A 12556-nucleotide genomic window follows, 5' to 3' on the forward strand; every position below is an offset into this window, starting at 1 on the left:
ATGTCTCCTTTACCAAAGTAGATGCACATCTCCTTGGTACCCTTCATGTACCTCATGATGCACTTAACTGCCTCCCAATGCCTCTTTCCTGGATTAGCCATATACCGGCTAACAACTCCCACTGCAAATGCAATGTCTGGTTTAGTAGCTATCATAGCATACATAAGGCTCCCAACTGCTGATGCATAAGGAACCTTGGCCATCATGGCCCTTTCCTCATCTGATTTGGGACTATCTGTATGACTCAGTTTCACATATGGAGGCAATGGAGTACTCACTGACTTTCCCTCCCTCCATATTGAAATGCTGCAATACTTTTGTAACATACTCCTTTTGTGAAAGCCAAAGGAGTTTCCTACTCCGATCACGCGTGATGCCCATACCAAGAATATGAACTGCAAGTCCCAAATCCTTCATATCAAATGCCTCATGCAACTTGGACTTTAAGGCATCTAGCTCATAAGTATTCTTGCTAGCCAATAGCATATCGTCCACATATAGTGCTAGGATTATCAGGCTATTATCCTTAGCCCTTTTAGTGTAGAGGCAGTGATCAATTTCACTCTTTCTAAAACCCTGGGACCGAATGAAAGCATCAAACTTTTGATACCATTCTCTAGGCGCTTGCTTAAGACCATAGAGACTCTTCTTCAACTTGCGAACTAAATGCTCTTTGCCCTTTTCTTCAAAGCCTTCCGGCTACATGATGTAAATTTCCTCATGCAAATTCCCATGTAAGAAAGCTGTCTTGATATCTATCTGCATAAGCTCCAACTCCTTTTGACGCCACTAGTCCAAGCATGCATCTAAGTGTGGTCATCTTCACAACTGGAGAGAATATCTCATGAAAGTCCACACTAGTCCAAGCATGCATCTAAGTGTGGTCATCTTCACAACTGGAGAGAATATCTCATGAAAGTCCACACCCTTCTCTTGCTTGAACCCTTTAGTGACCAAATGGGCCTTGTACCTAGGCATATCACCAAAACTCAAAGCTCAAAGCATCTGACTCATGTGCATATACTATGCATCCATATGAGCAAATCTAGCCCAAAAGAAAATGCCAACTGCAATGGCAATCCAAAATGCCAATAAGTGCCAAATGACTCAAGCATAAACACCATCCACTGGCATATGCATTAATAATATCTCATCCAAGAGAGCATAGCCCTATCAGTGCATCACCTGCAATGTGTCAAAGCTGTCCCTCAGCATAAAATAGCATCCATGTGCAAAGCGTCCATAAAAATAGCATCCCACAAGGCAATTTGGGCCTATCAGCGCATCCAATAAGGACCACAATGCATCCAAATGGGCTATAAATCATCCACTGCAACCCAATGCACACCACGAATGAGCGCACACTACTCGAATTGCAACCAAAGTGATCTGCATAAGGTATGCTCAAGAAGTCGTAGTCCCATGGTAATGACCGCTACTAAAATAAGAACCTGAGATGCCTCAAAACATGGGTGCCATTGCATAATCGGACTTAGCAAGAAAATTTGCAAATATCTCTCTTCTGCCGGAACTCCAAAATCCCAACCGATGAGTGAGAAATGCGAGTCAACACTTATCCACTGCCATGTGGCATAAATCTAAGGTTTCAAAACCTTAGAATGAAAAATGCATAACAAAGAGACAAAATCGAATACACAGAGATCTATAACTCTAAAAATCCTTTATCGAATCATGTAAGAACTGACAGGTAGGGGTTTTTGGGTGTCCGAAATGCAATGGGACAGACGGTTTTGCAAACCGTGGTCTCAATCACTGGCTCCAACACACGGATTGAAAAACGTTTTTGGAAACAGAGCTATTTGTAAACTCCACCAGAGTGCGAATGATGAGCAACATAGAAGTTTTAGGACCTCCTGAGTCCACCGAAACTGACAGATCTGCAAATGGTTGCTCTAAACTTGAGTTCCAACACCCAGACAGAAAAATGCAGAAACTGACACAATGAATCAGAAATCCAATGAAATGATCCCAGATTCAAGAATGAAGGTGTTTCCAAGCTCCTAAAGTGAAGTGGACACCAAAAGCAAGCAATAGTTGCCTCTACAAGTCAATACAGAGTCTTTGTCATTGAACGAAAAGGGGAAAAGCTCAAAAAACGACTTTTTCTTTGAAAACACGTAATAGGCTCTCAAAACCACTTCGCAAAACCAAAGTGACTTTTCCAAAGGTTCCTCCAAGGTCTCTACACACTCGGATGCAAGTAAAGTCACCTACAAAGCTTCCCACAGAGCTTCTCCTTCCTCCCACAAAGCTGCTGAGCTTCAAGCATTCACACACACTCAGCTAGATCACCTGGGCTCTGATACTAGTTGAGAGTGCTCTCAACGGAATCAAGAATGGAAGAGGGAGAGAGAGAAACAGAGAGCTACACAAGTTTTGGTGGGTCCAGAATCACCCTAATCTTCTTTTTCATTCATTTATATATATGTGTTTGAGTATTGTACATAACCGGGGTAAAGGCACAGCAACCTTTAACCCCCAAACATTGTCGCTACCAAAATCGGTCATGTTGTCCTTAATGTCAATTGCAGCTTCATGGGCATCGTTGAAATGTGCATAGCTCTTGGCTTCATTCATGTCCTTGTGAATATTTTTTTTCAGTCTAGAGCTAAACCATGCTACAAGGTACTTGTCATTTAAATGGGGAACACAATTTGCTATTAATCTTTTCATTCTTCCTAAGTATGTTCTGACCTTTTCCTCCTTGCGCGTTGCTATATTACCTAGTTGTAATGCGGGGTCATCTTGCAGCCTTTTGAGAAGTTGAGGTACCACTTTGAGGCCTCATCAACTAGGGCCATTAGAAACCAGGCGGCTTTGGTTTCATTTGACTGATCACCTCTAGCACAACATGCTATGTCAAAGAGTTGAAGGAACCTAATGGGATCCCCTCGTCCATTGTACTTTGGCATTTCCAATATACTAAAGTGTCTTCTACCATTGTTGTTGTTGTTACAGTTGCATTGTTGACCGAAGTAATTTGCAGGATGCCGATCATCGTTATCTATTTCTTCTTCAACCCTTACGTCCTCCATGCTGCTTGTTGTTGATGGTGACAGTTTCAATTCTTGGAGAGCATCGAGGGTAGAAGAAAGTTTGTGAAAGTATGCAGGTGCTAGTATTTGTCCAGATCTAAAGTGCATACACAATTCTTAATTTTATCTTTCAAGTGAGTGCATTTTACTTTGAAATCCACAATTGGTTTCGACCTTCGTAGCCTAAAAATGGCAAAAAATATGCAATCGACCAGTTGAAATCATTGCCCATGTAATGGCAACTACTGATACTAAGAATGATGGCAAAAAGACTTGAAATTTATCATTTGATATTGGACATTGCATGTGTGAATCTTGATTTCAGACTGGGTGTGATTTGGTCTTTAAACGGCCAAGATATGGGCCCCCTTAGAAGGGGTGAAAATGTTAGGGGGGATTAGATATGTGTTTCTGTAGTAGGGACCATCGTGTTAAGAATGTGCCTACGATTGTTCCACGTGAGTGTGGGAACATGACGGTGTAGATGGATATTCAATTGAAGGTCACAGTGAAAACTTATGAGCGAATTAGTGCAAAAAGAGGCCCACACGGGAGCACGAATTGATGAGTGTTAGGGATGCCTAAATGGTTTGAAATGGGCTAGAAAATTTTCAATATCATGGTGTTTCCCCCGTGTCCAATTTGGGTCTTAAATGAGTGAGTTATGGACCGTTAAAGTTAGGTGGAATTAGGGGAGCTCTTTGGTCTTAATGTCCAAGTGTGAATGGACTTTAGACCTTAGAGCTGCCTAGGGTTGATCTAATTGCTAGTTGAGCTAACTATTATTTGATCCTCTAGCCTAATTGACTCAGTTCAATTAATCTAACTAAGTTGACTCATTTAGTTTAACTAGACTAGTTGAGTTAGTGTGACTAACATGGTTATTTTAACCCTAGTTAGGTGAAGTAGACCTAACCAAACCTAGGTTATTGTAACCTAGGGTAAACTTAACCTAATCTAGGTGAATACTAACCTAGCCTAGGTAAGTACTAACCTAACTATGGTTAGTTAGGGTATCTCTCTCTCTCTCTCTCTCTCTCTCTCTCTCTCTCTCTCTCTCTCTCTCTCTCTCTCTCTCTCTCTCTCTCTCTCTCTCTCTCTCTCTCTCTCTCTCTCTCTCTCTCTCTCTCTCTCTTTTGAAGGGGGGGGAGGCGGCCGTCGAGAGGGATGGAGGTAGAGGAGGGGGGAATGGGGGGGACGACAATGTGTGGAGGGGAAGGCGTGGGCGAGCACCTCCTAATATGCAGATGCTGTCGCTATTGCCACCTTAACGTGATGGGCTTTGTCGCGTTGGGCAAGTGTTGGCAGGCTGGCCACCCGTGGGCAACCTTTGAGGCCCTTAGGGCGTTTGAGAGGGGGATAGGAGAGGGGGGGGGGGCTGGGAGGTGGAGGTGGAGGTGGAGGAGGGAAGGGAGGCGAAGGGGGGAAAGGAGAGAGGTAGAGAGATGGTGGAATGGAGGGTGATGGGGGTGTAGAGAGAGGTAGAGAGATGGGCGAGTAGAGGTCGAGGGGGAAAGGATGATTACCTTGAGTGGGGGATATGGGGGATGGACGAAAAAAGTGGAGGTCATGGGGAGGAAGATGACGAGAGGTGGAGGTGGAGATGGAGATGGAAGGGGGGGAGGGGGGGGGGGGAACAGAAAAAGTGGCATTGGAGGGGGGATTAGCTTGTATCATGAGCACTCACTAACATATGTATGACTTCGCACATATAGGTAGTTTCAAATGATTTCAACCTAGGGCTTAGAGGTGATGACTCAGTCGTTCCCTTAGCAAATTAAGCATATAGGAAAAATGCCCACCTCACTAGTCATGCATAGTGCACCCACGCGTTTCGAGCACCACGAATAAATTGTACAAATAAAAGCCCCAAGAGATACTTGCTTTGATCCACACACATGGAACCCTCATCACAAAGAGAGTAAAATGCATTTGCCACTCACAAAAGAAATAGGCACTCTCGTTTTCCATGTCACCTGATGCATACAACTTCTTGCAGTCAAAGGGTCTAGGAAGTCTTTTTGGGAAGCTAAAATCCTTCTTACCAACGCCTACTATGACAGAATACATTTGTCAATTCATAACATCATATAAAAGCAAAGAGTTGGAGAAAGATAAGTATGGCACAGTAACATATAAAGAAAAGCCCTTACAGATTGACCTCAATAGATCCACTATGCAGGAAGCTTTCTCATTTCCAAAGGCACAAGAAGAATATCCAAAGAAACATTTGGATGCAAGATTCTCTGAGATTCAGGATTTATTCCCACCTAACAAAAAGTCACAAAGCGGGGGGATACGCCATGATATGATTCTAGATCCCATATGCAAAGAGGCAGCTAAGTTTTTGTCTGAAATTTTCAATCATATAGGAGTGAGAAATTATTAATCTCTCTCTCTAGATTTAGTATTTCTCTCTCTAGATATTGATTTTGCAAGTATGATTGAATCTTTTCTAGAGAGTACTTTGGCTATCCTCATCATTTAAGATTCGTCATACCATCTTTCCGGCTCAAGATATTACAAGCAGAGCTTTGCTGCTACTCTACACACACAATGTTCTCATTGTTATTGTCGTAGACTGCACTTCTGGCCCTTGTTGCCACTGTGTCTCCCAAGTGTAGGTTCCGAGGGTTTTGGTCACCTACAATCGTGTCATCTCTCATTGTAGCACAGGTGTTCACTAGTGTAGCATAGGTCCTCCGGTCGTATTCCAGTGAGAGGTATAGGCTAAAGCATTCAAAGGAAATCTCATGTGCATGTGGGTGAGAAAGAGGGCTTGATCATAATGATTGATGGAGGCTCTCTCTTCCACAGGAGTCCAAGGGTTTAGAAGGGGATTTCAGGGCTCAAAAGGGGGATAGGGTTGAGAGAGCGATCTAGGAGCATAAGAGGGGGTTGTAGGGTTTAGGAGGAGTCCAAGGTTGAGGAGTGGAGAGCTAGTCTCCTTTGCGAATTCAAGGGGTAAGGGTTGAGGAGGAGGGACAAGGAAGGAGGAGCAACAAGGAGGAGGGTGGAGAAGGAGGGAGGAGGAGGAGGAGAAGGAAGGAGGGAGGAGGAGGGAGGAGGAGAAGGAGAAGGAGGAGAAGGAGGAGGGAGGAGGAGGGAGGAGGAGGAGGCTGGAGGAGGAGGGAGGAGGGTGGAGGAGGAGGGTAGAGGAAGAGGGAGGAGGGAGGAGGAGGGAGGAGGAGGAGGGAGGAGGAGGGAGGAGGATATGGTGGAGAAGGAGGGGGGCTAACAAAAAAAGTAGTGGAGGTGGTGGTGGAAATGGTGCACAGAAGTTGGAGAACAGAAAATAGAGAAAGACGAAAAATATGGAGGCTCAACGGAATTTGGAGATGGAAGCAGCTTGGAAAAGTGTGGGGAAAGAAGAATTGGTATTTCTTTTATATGGAGGGGATTAAGGGTTATTTTTTGGATTTTAGTGTATTAATGTGATTGTGTATGGCAACATTATCATTTTCCACCACTTGGAAGAATTTTTTCACTCCTTTTCCTTGAGGGATGTGTCTTGAATGGTTTTTTGAAGGGGGTTCTTTTTCACACATGCAAACACGTGCTTTGCTTTTGTTCAGGCTCTAACCTCCCCAACAATGGTGCCAAAATGTTGTCACTATATCTCCCAAGTGTAGGTTCCGATGGTGTTGGTCACCTACAGTCGTGTCGTCGCTCATATAATAGGTGTTCACAAGTGTAGCATAGGTCAAGATTTGTAGGCTAAAGCATGGAAAGAAGATCCCATTCATGCGTGGGTGAGAAACAAGTCTTGATCATGGAGTATCTTGCCTCCTCGGGACTTGAAGGGTGTAGAAGGGGATTTTAGGGTTTGAAAAGGGGACAAGGTTGAGAGAGATATCTAGGAGTTCCAAGGTTCAAAGGAGGTTGCAGGGTTTAGAAAGAGTTCAAGGTTGAGGACTGGAGAGCTAGTCTCCTTCATGGATTCGAGGGGTAAGGGTTGAGGAGGAGGGACAAGGAAGGAGGAGGAAGAGGGAGGAGGAGAGAGGAGGAGAGAGGAGGGAGGCAGAGGAGGGAGGAGGGCAGAGAGTGAAGGAGGAGGGTGAAGGAAGAGGGAGGAGGGAGGAGGAGGGGGGAGGAGGGTGGAGGGAGGAGGAGGAGGAGTGTGGAGGAGAAGGGTGGAGGAAGAGGGAGGAGGGAGGAGGAGGGAGGAGGCAGGAGGAGGAGGAGGAGGAGGAGGAGGAGGGAGGAGGAGGGGGAGGAGTACAAGGGTAGGGATTGCAAGGGTAAGAGCATGCGAGAACACGATAATGTAAGAGAGCATGGACACAATGGAGATCAATCAAATGAACACAATAGTGAGCTTGAACACTGAACGGCAAATATTGGGAGCTTCATTCCATTGAGAGGTATTTATACATGTTGGTCTCTACACAATCCGTAGGTACCTTCGTGGTGGGACCTCTTTTGTAGGAGACCTTTTGGGCAAGAGTCCCTCCACTTTTTGGTGGGACCTTTTGGGTCTATACACAAATTGGGAGGACCTTTGAGTCTCTTCACAAATTGGGGGGACCTTTGAGTCTCTACACAAAGTGGGAGGACCTTTTGGGTCTCTACACAAAGTGGGGGAACCTCAAAAAATGTAGGCTTTTATTCTTTCTCTCTCTAGATTTAGTCTTTCTCTCTCTAGATCCTAATTTTGCAAGTATGATTGGATCTTTTCTAGAGATGATTTTGGCTATCCTCATCCTTTAAGATTCATAATACCATCTTTCAGGCTCAAGATATTACAAGCAAAGCTTTGTCGCTACTCTACACACACAATGCTCTCATCGTTGTTGTCCTAGACTACACTTCTGGCCCTTGTTGCCACACGGTTAATAGCCAAGGATGTTTTCACGAATCTCATCAACTACATGTAAGATGGTTTTAATGAATTTGCATATCATCTTGATGAGTCCATGAACAGATGAGTCCTGAAAGATTATGTCAAGTACCTTTAATTGGTTTGAAAAGGAGGGCATTTGGGTGGCAAGGTCCATAGGAGATACAATTTATCTTTCAAAGGTCAAGATTCTTCTTTCCTTGTGAACAAATACTATGGCACACAATTTTAGAAGTTACCCTCAATCCCAAACTATGGTCCAACCAAAGGTCAAGATTTTTCTTTCCTTGTAAACAAAGACTATGGTGCACAATTTCAAAAGTTGCCCTCAATCCCAAACTACTTGTGCTTGCATATTGAGCATCCAACTATATGTTCACATGGTACTTGTTGAAGAGTCCTCAAATGGTTCCATAGTAGTCAAGAGTCTAGGGAGAGCTTGGGAGGTCCTAAAAGAAGGCAAGGAAAGGATGAAGGCATTTAACAATAGGCATGGAGGAGGAGGAGGAGGAGGAGCAGGCAAGAGAGAGCACTAAGCATGGAGGAGGAAGAGGAGGAGGAGACATGGAGGCATGGAGGAGTAGGGAGGAGCATGTAGACGTGGAGGAGGAGGAGGAGGAGGAGGAGGAGGAGGGAGGGAGGGAGGGGGAGGAAGGGAGGACGAAGGAGGGAGGGAGGAGGAGGGTGGAGGAGAAGAGTGGAGGAAGAGGGAGGAGGAAGGAGGAGGGAGGAGGAGGGGGAGGAGTACAAGGGTAGGGAGTGCAAGGGTAAGAGCATGCTAGAACACGATAGTGTAAGAGAGCATGGACACAATGGAGATCAATCAGATGAACACAATAGTGAGCTTGAACACTGAATGCCAAAGATTGGGAGCTTCACTCAATTGAGAGATATTTATACATGTTGGTCTCTACACAATCCGTAGGTACCTCCGTGGTGGGACCTCTTTCGTAGGAGACCTTTTGGGCAAGAGTCCCTCCACTTTTTAATGGGACCTTTTGGGTCTATACACGAATTGGGAGGACCTTTGAGTCTCTACACAAATTGGGGGGACCTTTGAGTCTCTACACAAAGTGGGGGGACCTTTTGGGTCTCTACACAAAGTGGGGGGACCTCAAAGAGTGTAGGCTTTTATTGTTTTCTCTCTCTGGATTTAGTCTTTCTCTCTCTAGATCCTAATTTTGCAAGTATGATTGGATCTTTTCTATAGAGGATTTTGGCTATCCTCATCCTTTAAAATTCATCATACCATCTTTCAGGCTCAAGATATTACAAGCAGAGCTTTGTCGCTACTCTACACACACAATGCTCTCATCGTTGTTGTCCTAGACTATACTTCTGGCCCTTGTTGCCATAGGGTTAATAGCCAAGGATGTTTTCACGAATCTCATCAACTACATGTAAGACAAATTTAATGAATTTGCATATCATCTTGATGAGTCCACGAACAGATGGGTCCTAAAAGATTATGTCAAGTACCTTTAACTAGTTTGAAAAGGAGGGCATTTGTGTGGCAAGGTCCATAGGATACAATTTATCTTTCAAAGGTCAAGATTCTTCTTTCCTTGTGAACAAATGCTATGGCACACAATTTTAGAAGTTACCCTCAATCCCAAACTATGGTCCCCAACCAAAGGTCAAGATTCTTCTTTCCTTGTAAACAAAGACTATGGTGCACAATTTCAGAAGTTGCCCTCAATCCCAAACTATTTGTGCTTGCTTATTGAGCATCCAACTATATGTTCACATGGTACTTGTTGAAGAGTCCTCAAATGGTTCCATAGTAGTCAAAGAGTCTAGGGAGAGCTTGGGAGGTCCTAAAAGAAGGCAAGGAAGGGATGAAGGCATTTGACAATAGGCATGGAGGAGGAGGAGGAGGAGGAGGAGTAGGCAATAGAGAGCACTAAGCATGGAGGAGAAAGAGGAGGAGGAGACATGGAGGCATGGAGGAGTAGGTAGGAGCATGTAGACGTGGAGGAGGAGGAGGAGGAGGAGGAGGAGGAGGAGGAGGGAGGGAGGGACAGAGGGGGAGGGAGGGAGGAGGGAGGAGGGAGGGAGGAGAGATGTAGAATTTTTAATTTTTTAATTTTGAACTAGTAGCCCCTTCTTAGGTGTAAGAGGTGTAATAGGTGGGCTCATTGATGGACTTAAGCCCCCTAGGTAGGGGCAGTTAGGACTTCTTTGGATCCTACCATGGAGCTTTCATTAGGCCTAATCCATTTCTTACTGCATTCCTTATGAGGCCCTTTTGAGACCCCAAATCTCCCCTAATGAAGAACATATTTCTAATACAAGAACGTATTTCTATGTTAGTAGCTTTAAAGTGACTTTCATTTCATTGAGGGGTCACATAGCTAGACGTGACCTACATTCAAAGGTTGTGAGGGTGCTATATGTATCCATAAGTGCTATTCTCTCTAGGATTCTCAGCCATTATTCATGCCTTGTGTCCAAGTCAACTTTTTTTTTCAAGTGATGTAATCTATCGATACTTTCTATGGGTTTGATTGGCATACTTGTGTTGTGACTTGGATAGCTCAAAATTGACCTCACTAAACTTGATACATATTCATAACATGGAGATTAAGAAAATACTTTCAAATATAAGAAATTGAATAACTTTATCATAGGTCATCATACATTGTATTGGGCTAGGCTCATGACACACAAAGCACTAGTCAATACATTTAGAAAGAAAGACCACATCACATTAGTCATGCCAAATTTTGAATGCATGTGCATATTCACAACATAAAACTTTAAAAAATAGATGACAGTATCTTTCCTCAAGTTTTGAGAGATATGAGATATCATAAGTCATGGTGCCCTTTGGCCCCTACCTTATGAGCATAGGAACCAAGCACCACACCCTCGATCAAGCTATCCTTTTGTACATAGAATCATAAGACTACATTACGTCTTTCATGTCAAAACTTGAATACGCACCGAATGCATATGTATAGCACACCATAACACTTAAAAAGCAAATTGATATATCTTCTCTCAAGTTCCCACTATACCTGAATACTAAGTCGTGAATCCCCTTAGTAGACCCTTGCCTTATGAGAGTGGGAGCCAAGCAACTCTCCCCAAACTAGGCTCTCCTTTTGTGTATGAAGCATAAGACTACATTACATTATTCATCCCAAACAATGGATGCATATGAATATTCACAACATGACACTTTAGAAAATGAATAATACTTACCTTCCCTTAGGTCTTGAGGGATCCACAATACTTGAATCCTAAGTCATGGTGCCCCTTATCCCCATTGTAGGAACCAAGCACCAATCCCCGGGCTCTCCTTTTCTTTATGAAATCTTAAGACTACATTACATCATGCATGCCAAACTATAAACACATATGCCTATTGGCAACATTAGATTTAAAAAATAAATGATGATATTTCTCCTCAAGTTCTGAAATATCTAAGATGCCTAAATTCTAAATCATGTTGCCTGTTAGACCCTTGCTTGTGACCATAGGAACCAAACACCACTCCCCACATGACTAGGCTCTCCATTTGTGTATGAAATTAAGACCACATTACATCGTGTGCCAAACTATGTATGCATATGCATATTCCCAACATAAAACTTTAAAAGCAAAATAAACATATATTTTCTCAAGTTTTAAGAGATCCAAGATACTTGAATATTGATTTATGTTGCCCCTTAGCCCCTATCTTGTGACCACAAGAACTAAACACTACTCCCTAGACCAGGCTCTCCTTTTTTGTATAAAAGCACAAAAATACATTACATATGCATGCCAAACTATGGATGCATATGTGTATCCACAACATGACACTTTAATATCTTAATTTTAAGAGATCTAAGATACTTGAATATTAACTCATGTTGCCCCTTAGCCCCTGTCTTGTGACCACAAGAACTAAACACCACTCCCTAGACCAGGCTCTCCTTTTGTGTATAAAAGCACAAGACTACATTACACATGCATGTCAAACTATGGACACAGATGTGTATCTGCAACATGACACTTTAATATCTTTCCTTAAGTTTTGAGACGTCCAAGATACCTAAATCCTGCCCCTTTGCCCCTACCTTGCTAGCATAGGAACCGAGAACCACTCCCATATTAGGCTTTCTTTTGCATATCAAATCATAAGACTATATTACATGAATGCATATCTATATTGACAACACTAAAGTTTAAAAACTAAGTATACTCATACTTTGTAAGACTAGGATATATCCAAATCATACAAATCCACATTTTTGTCGTTCGAAAGTCCGAATTTCTACAATGAAAATAAAATAGAACATGTAGAAAAGAAAAATGAGCTAACAAAAAAAAACAAAAACAAAAGGTAGACATATCTAGCAAGGAAAGAAATATTTATGTAGTCATCAGTGCCCAAGCATTTCTTTCCTTGCTAGGTATGTCTACCTTTCCTAGCTTGCCCAAGAGACACCACGGGTTTCTAGGACCCGAGGTGTCTCTTTGGCAAACCCAGTGCTTACTAAATATGTTAATAAAATGGGAAAGATAACAAGAAATAAAAAAGAAAGGAAGGAGGTGACTAAGCAAAAATAAACAAACAAATCAAGAAACAAAAGAGACCAAAAATAAGGAATGAAATCTCTCTCTCTCTCTCTCTCTCTCTCTCTCTCTCTCTCTCGCTCTATCATAAAAT

Source organism: Dipteris shenzhenensis, chromosome 21 (genome assembly GCF_047967505.1).
Source record: "Dipteris shenzhenensis isolate YYH24624 ecotype China chromosome 21, Dip_SZ_1.0, whole genome shotgun sequence".
NCBI lineage: Eukaryota > Viridiplantae > Streptophyta > Polypodiopsida > Gleicheniales > Dipteridaceae > Dipteris > Dipteris shenzhenensis.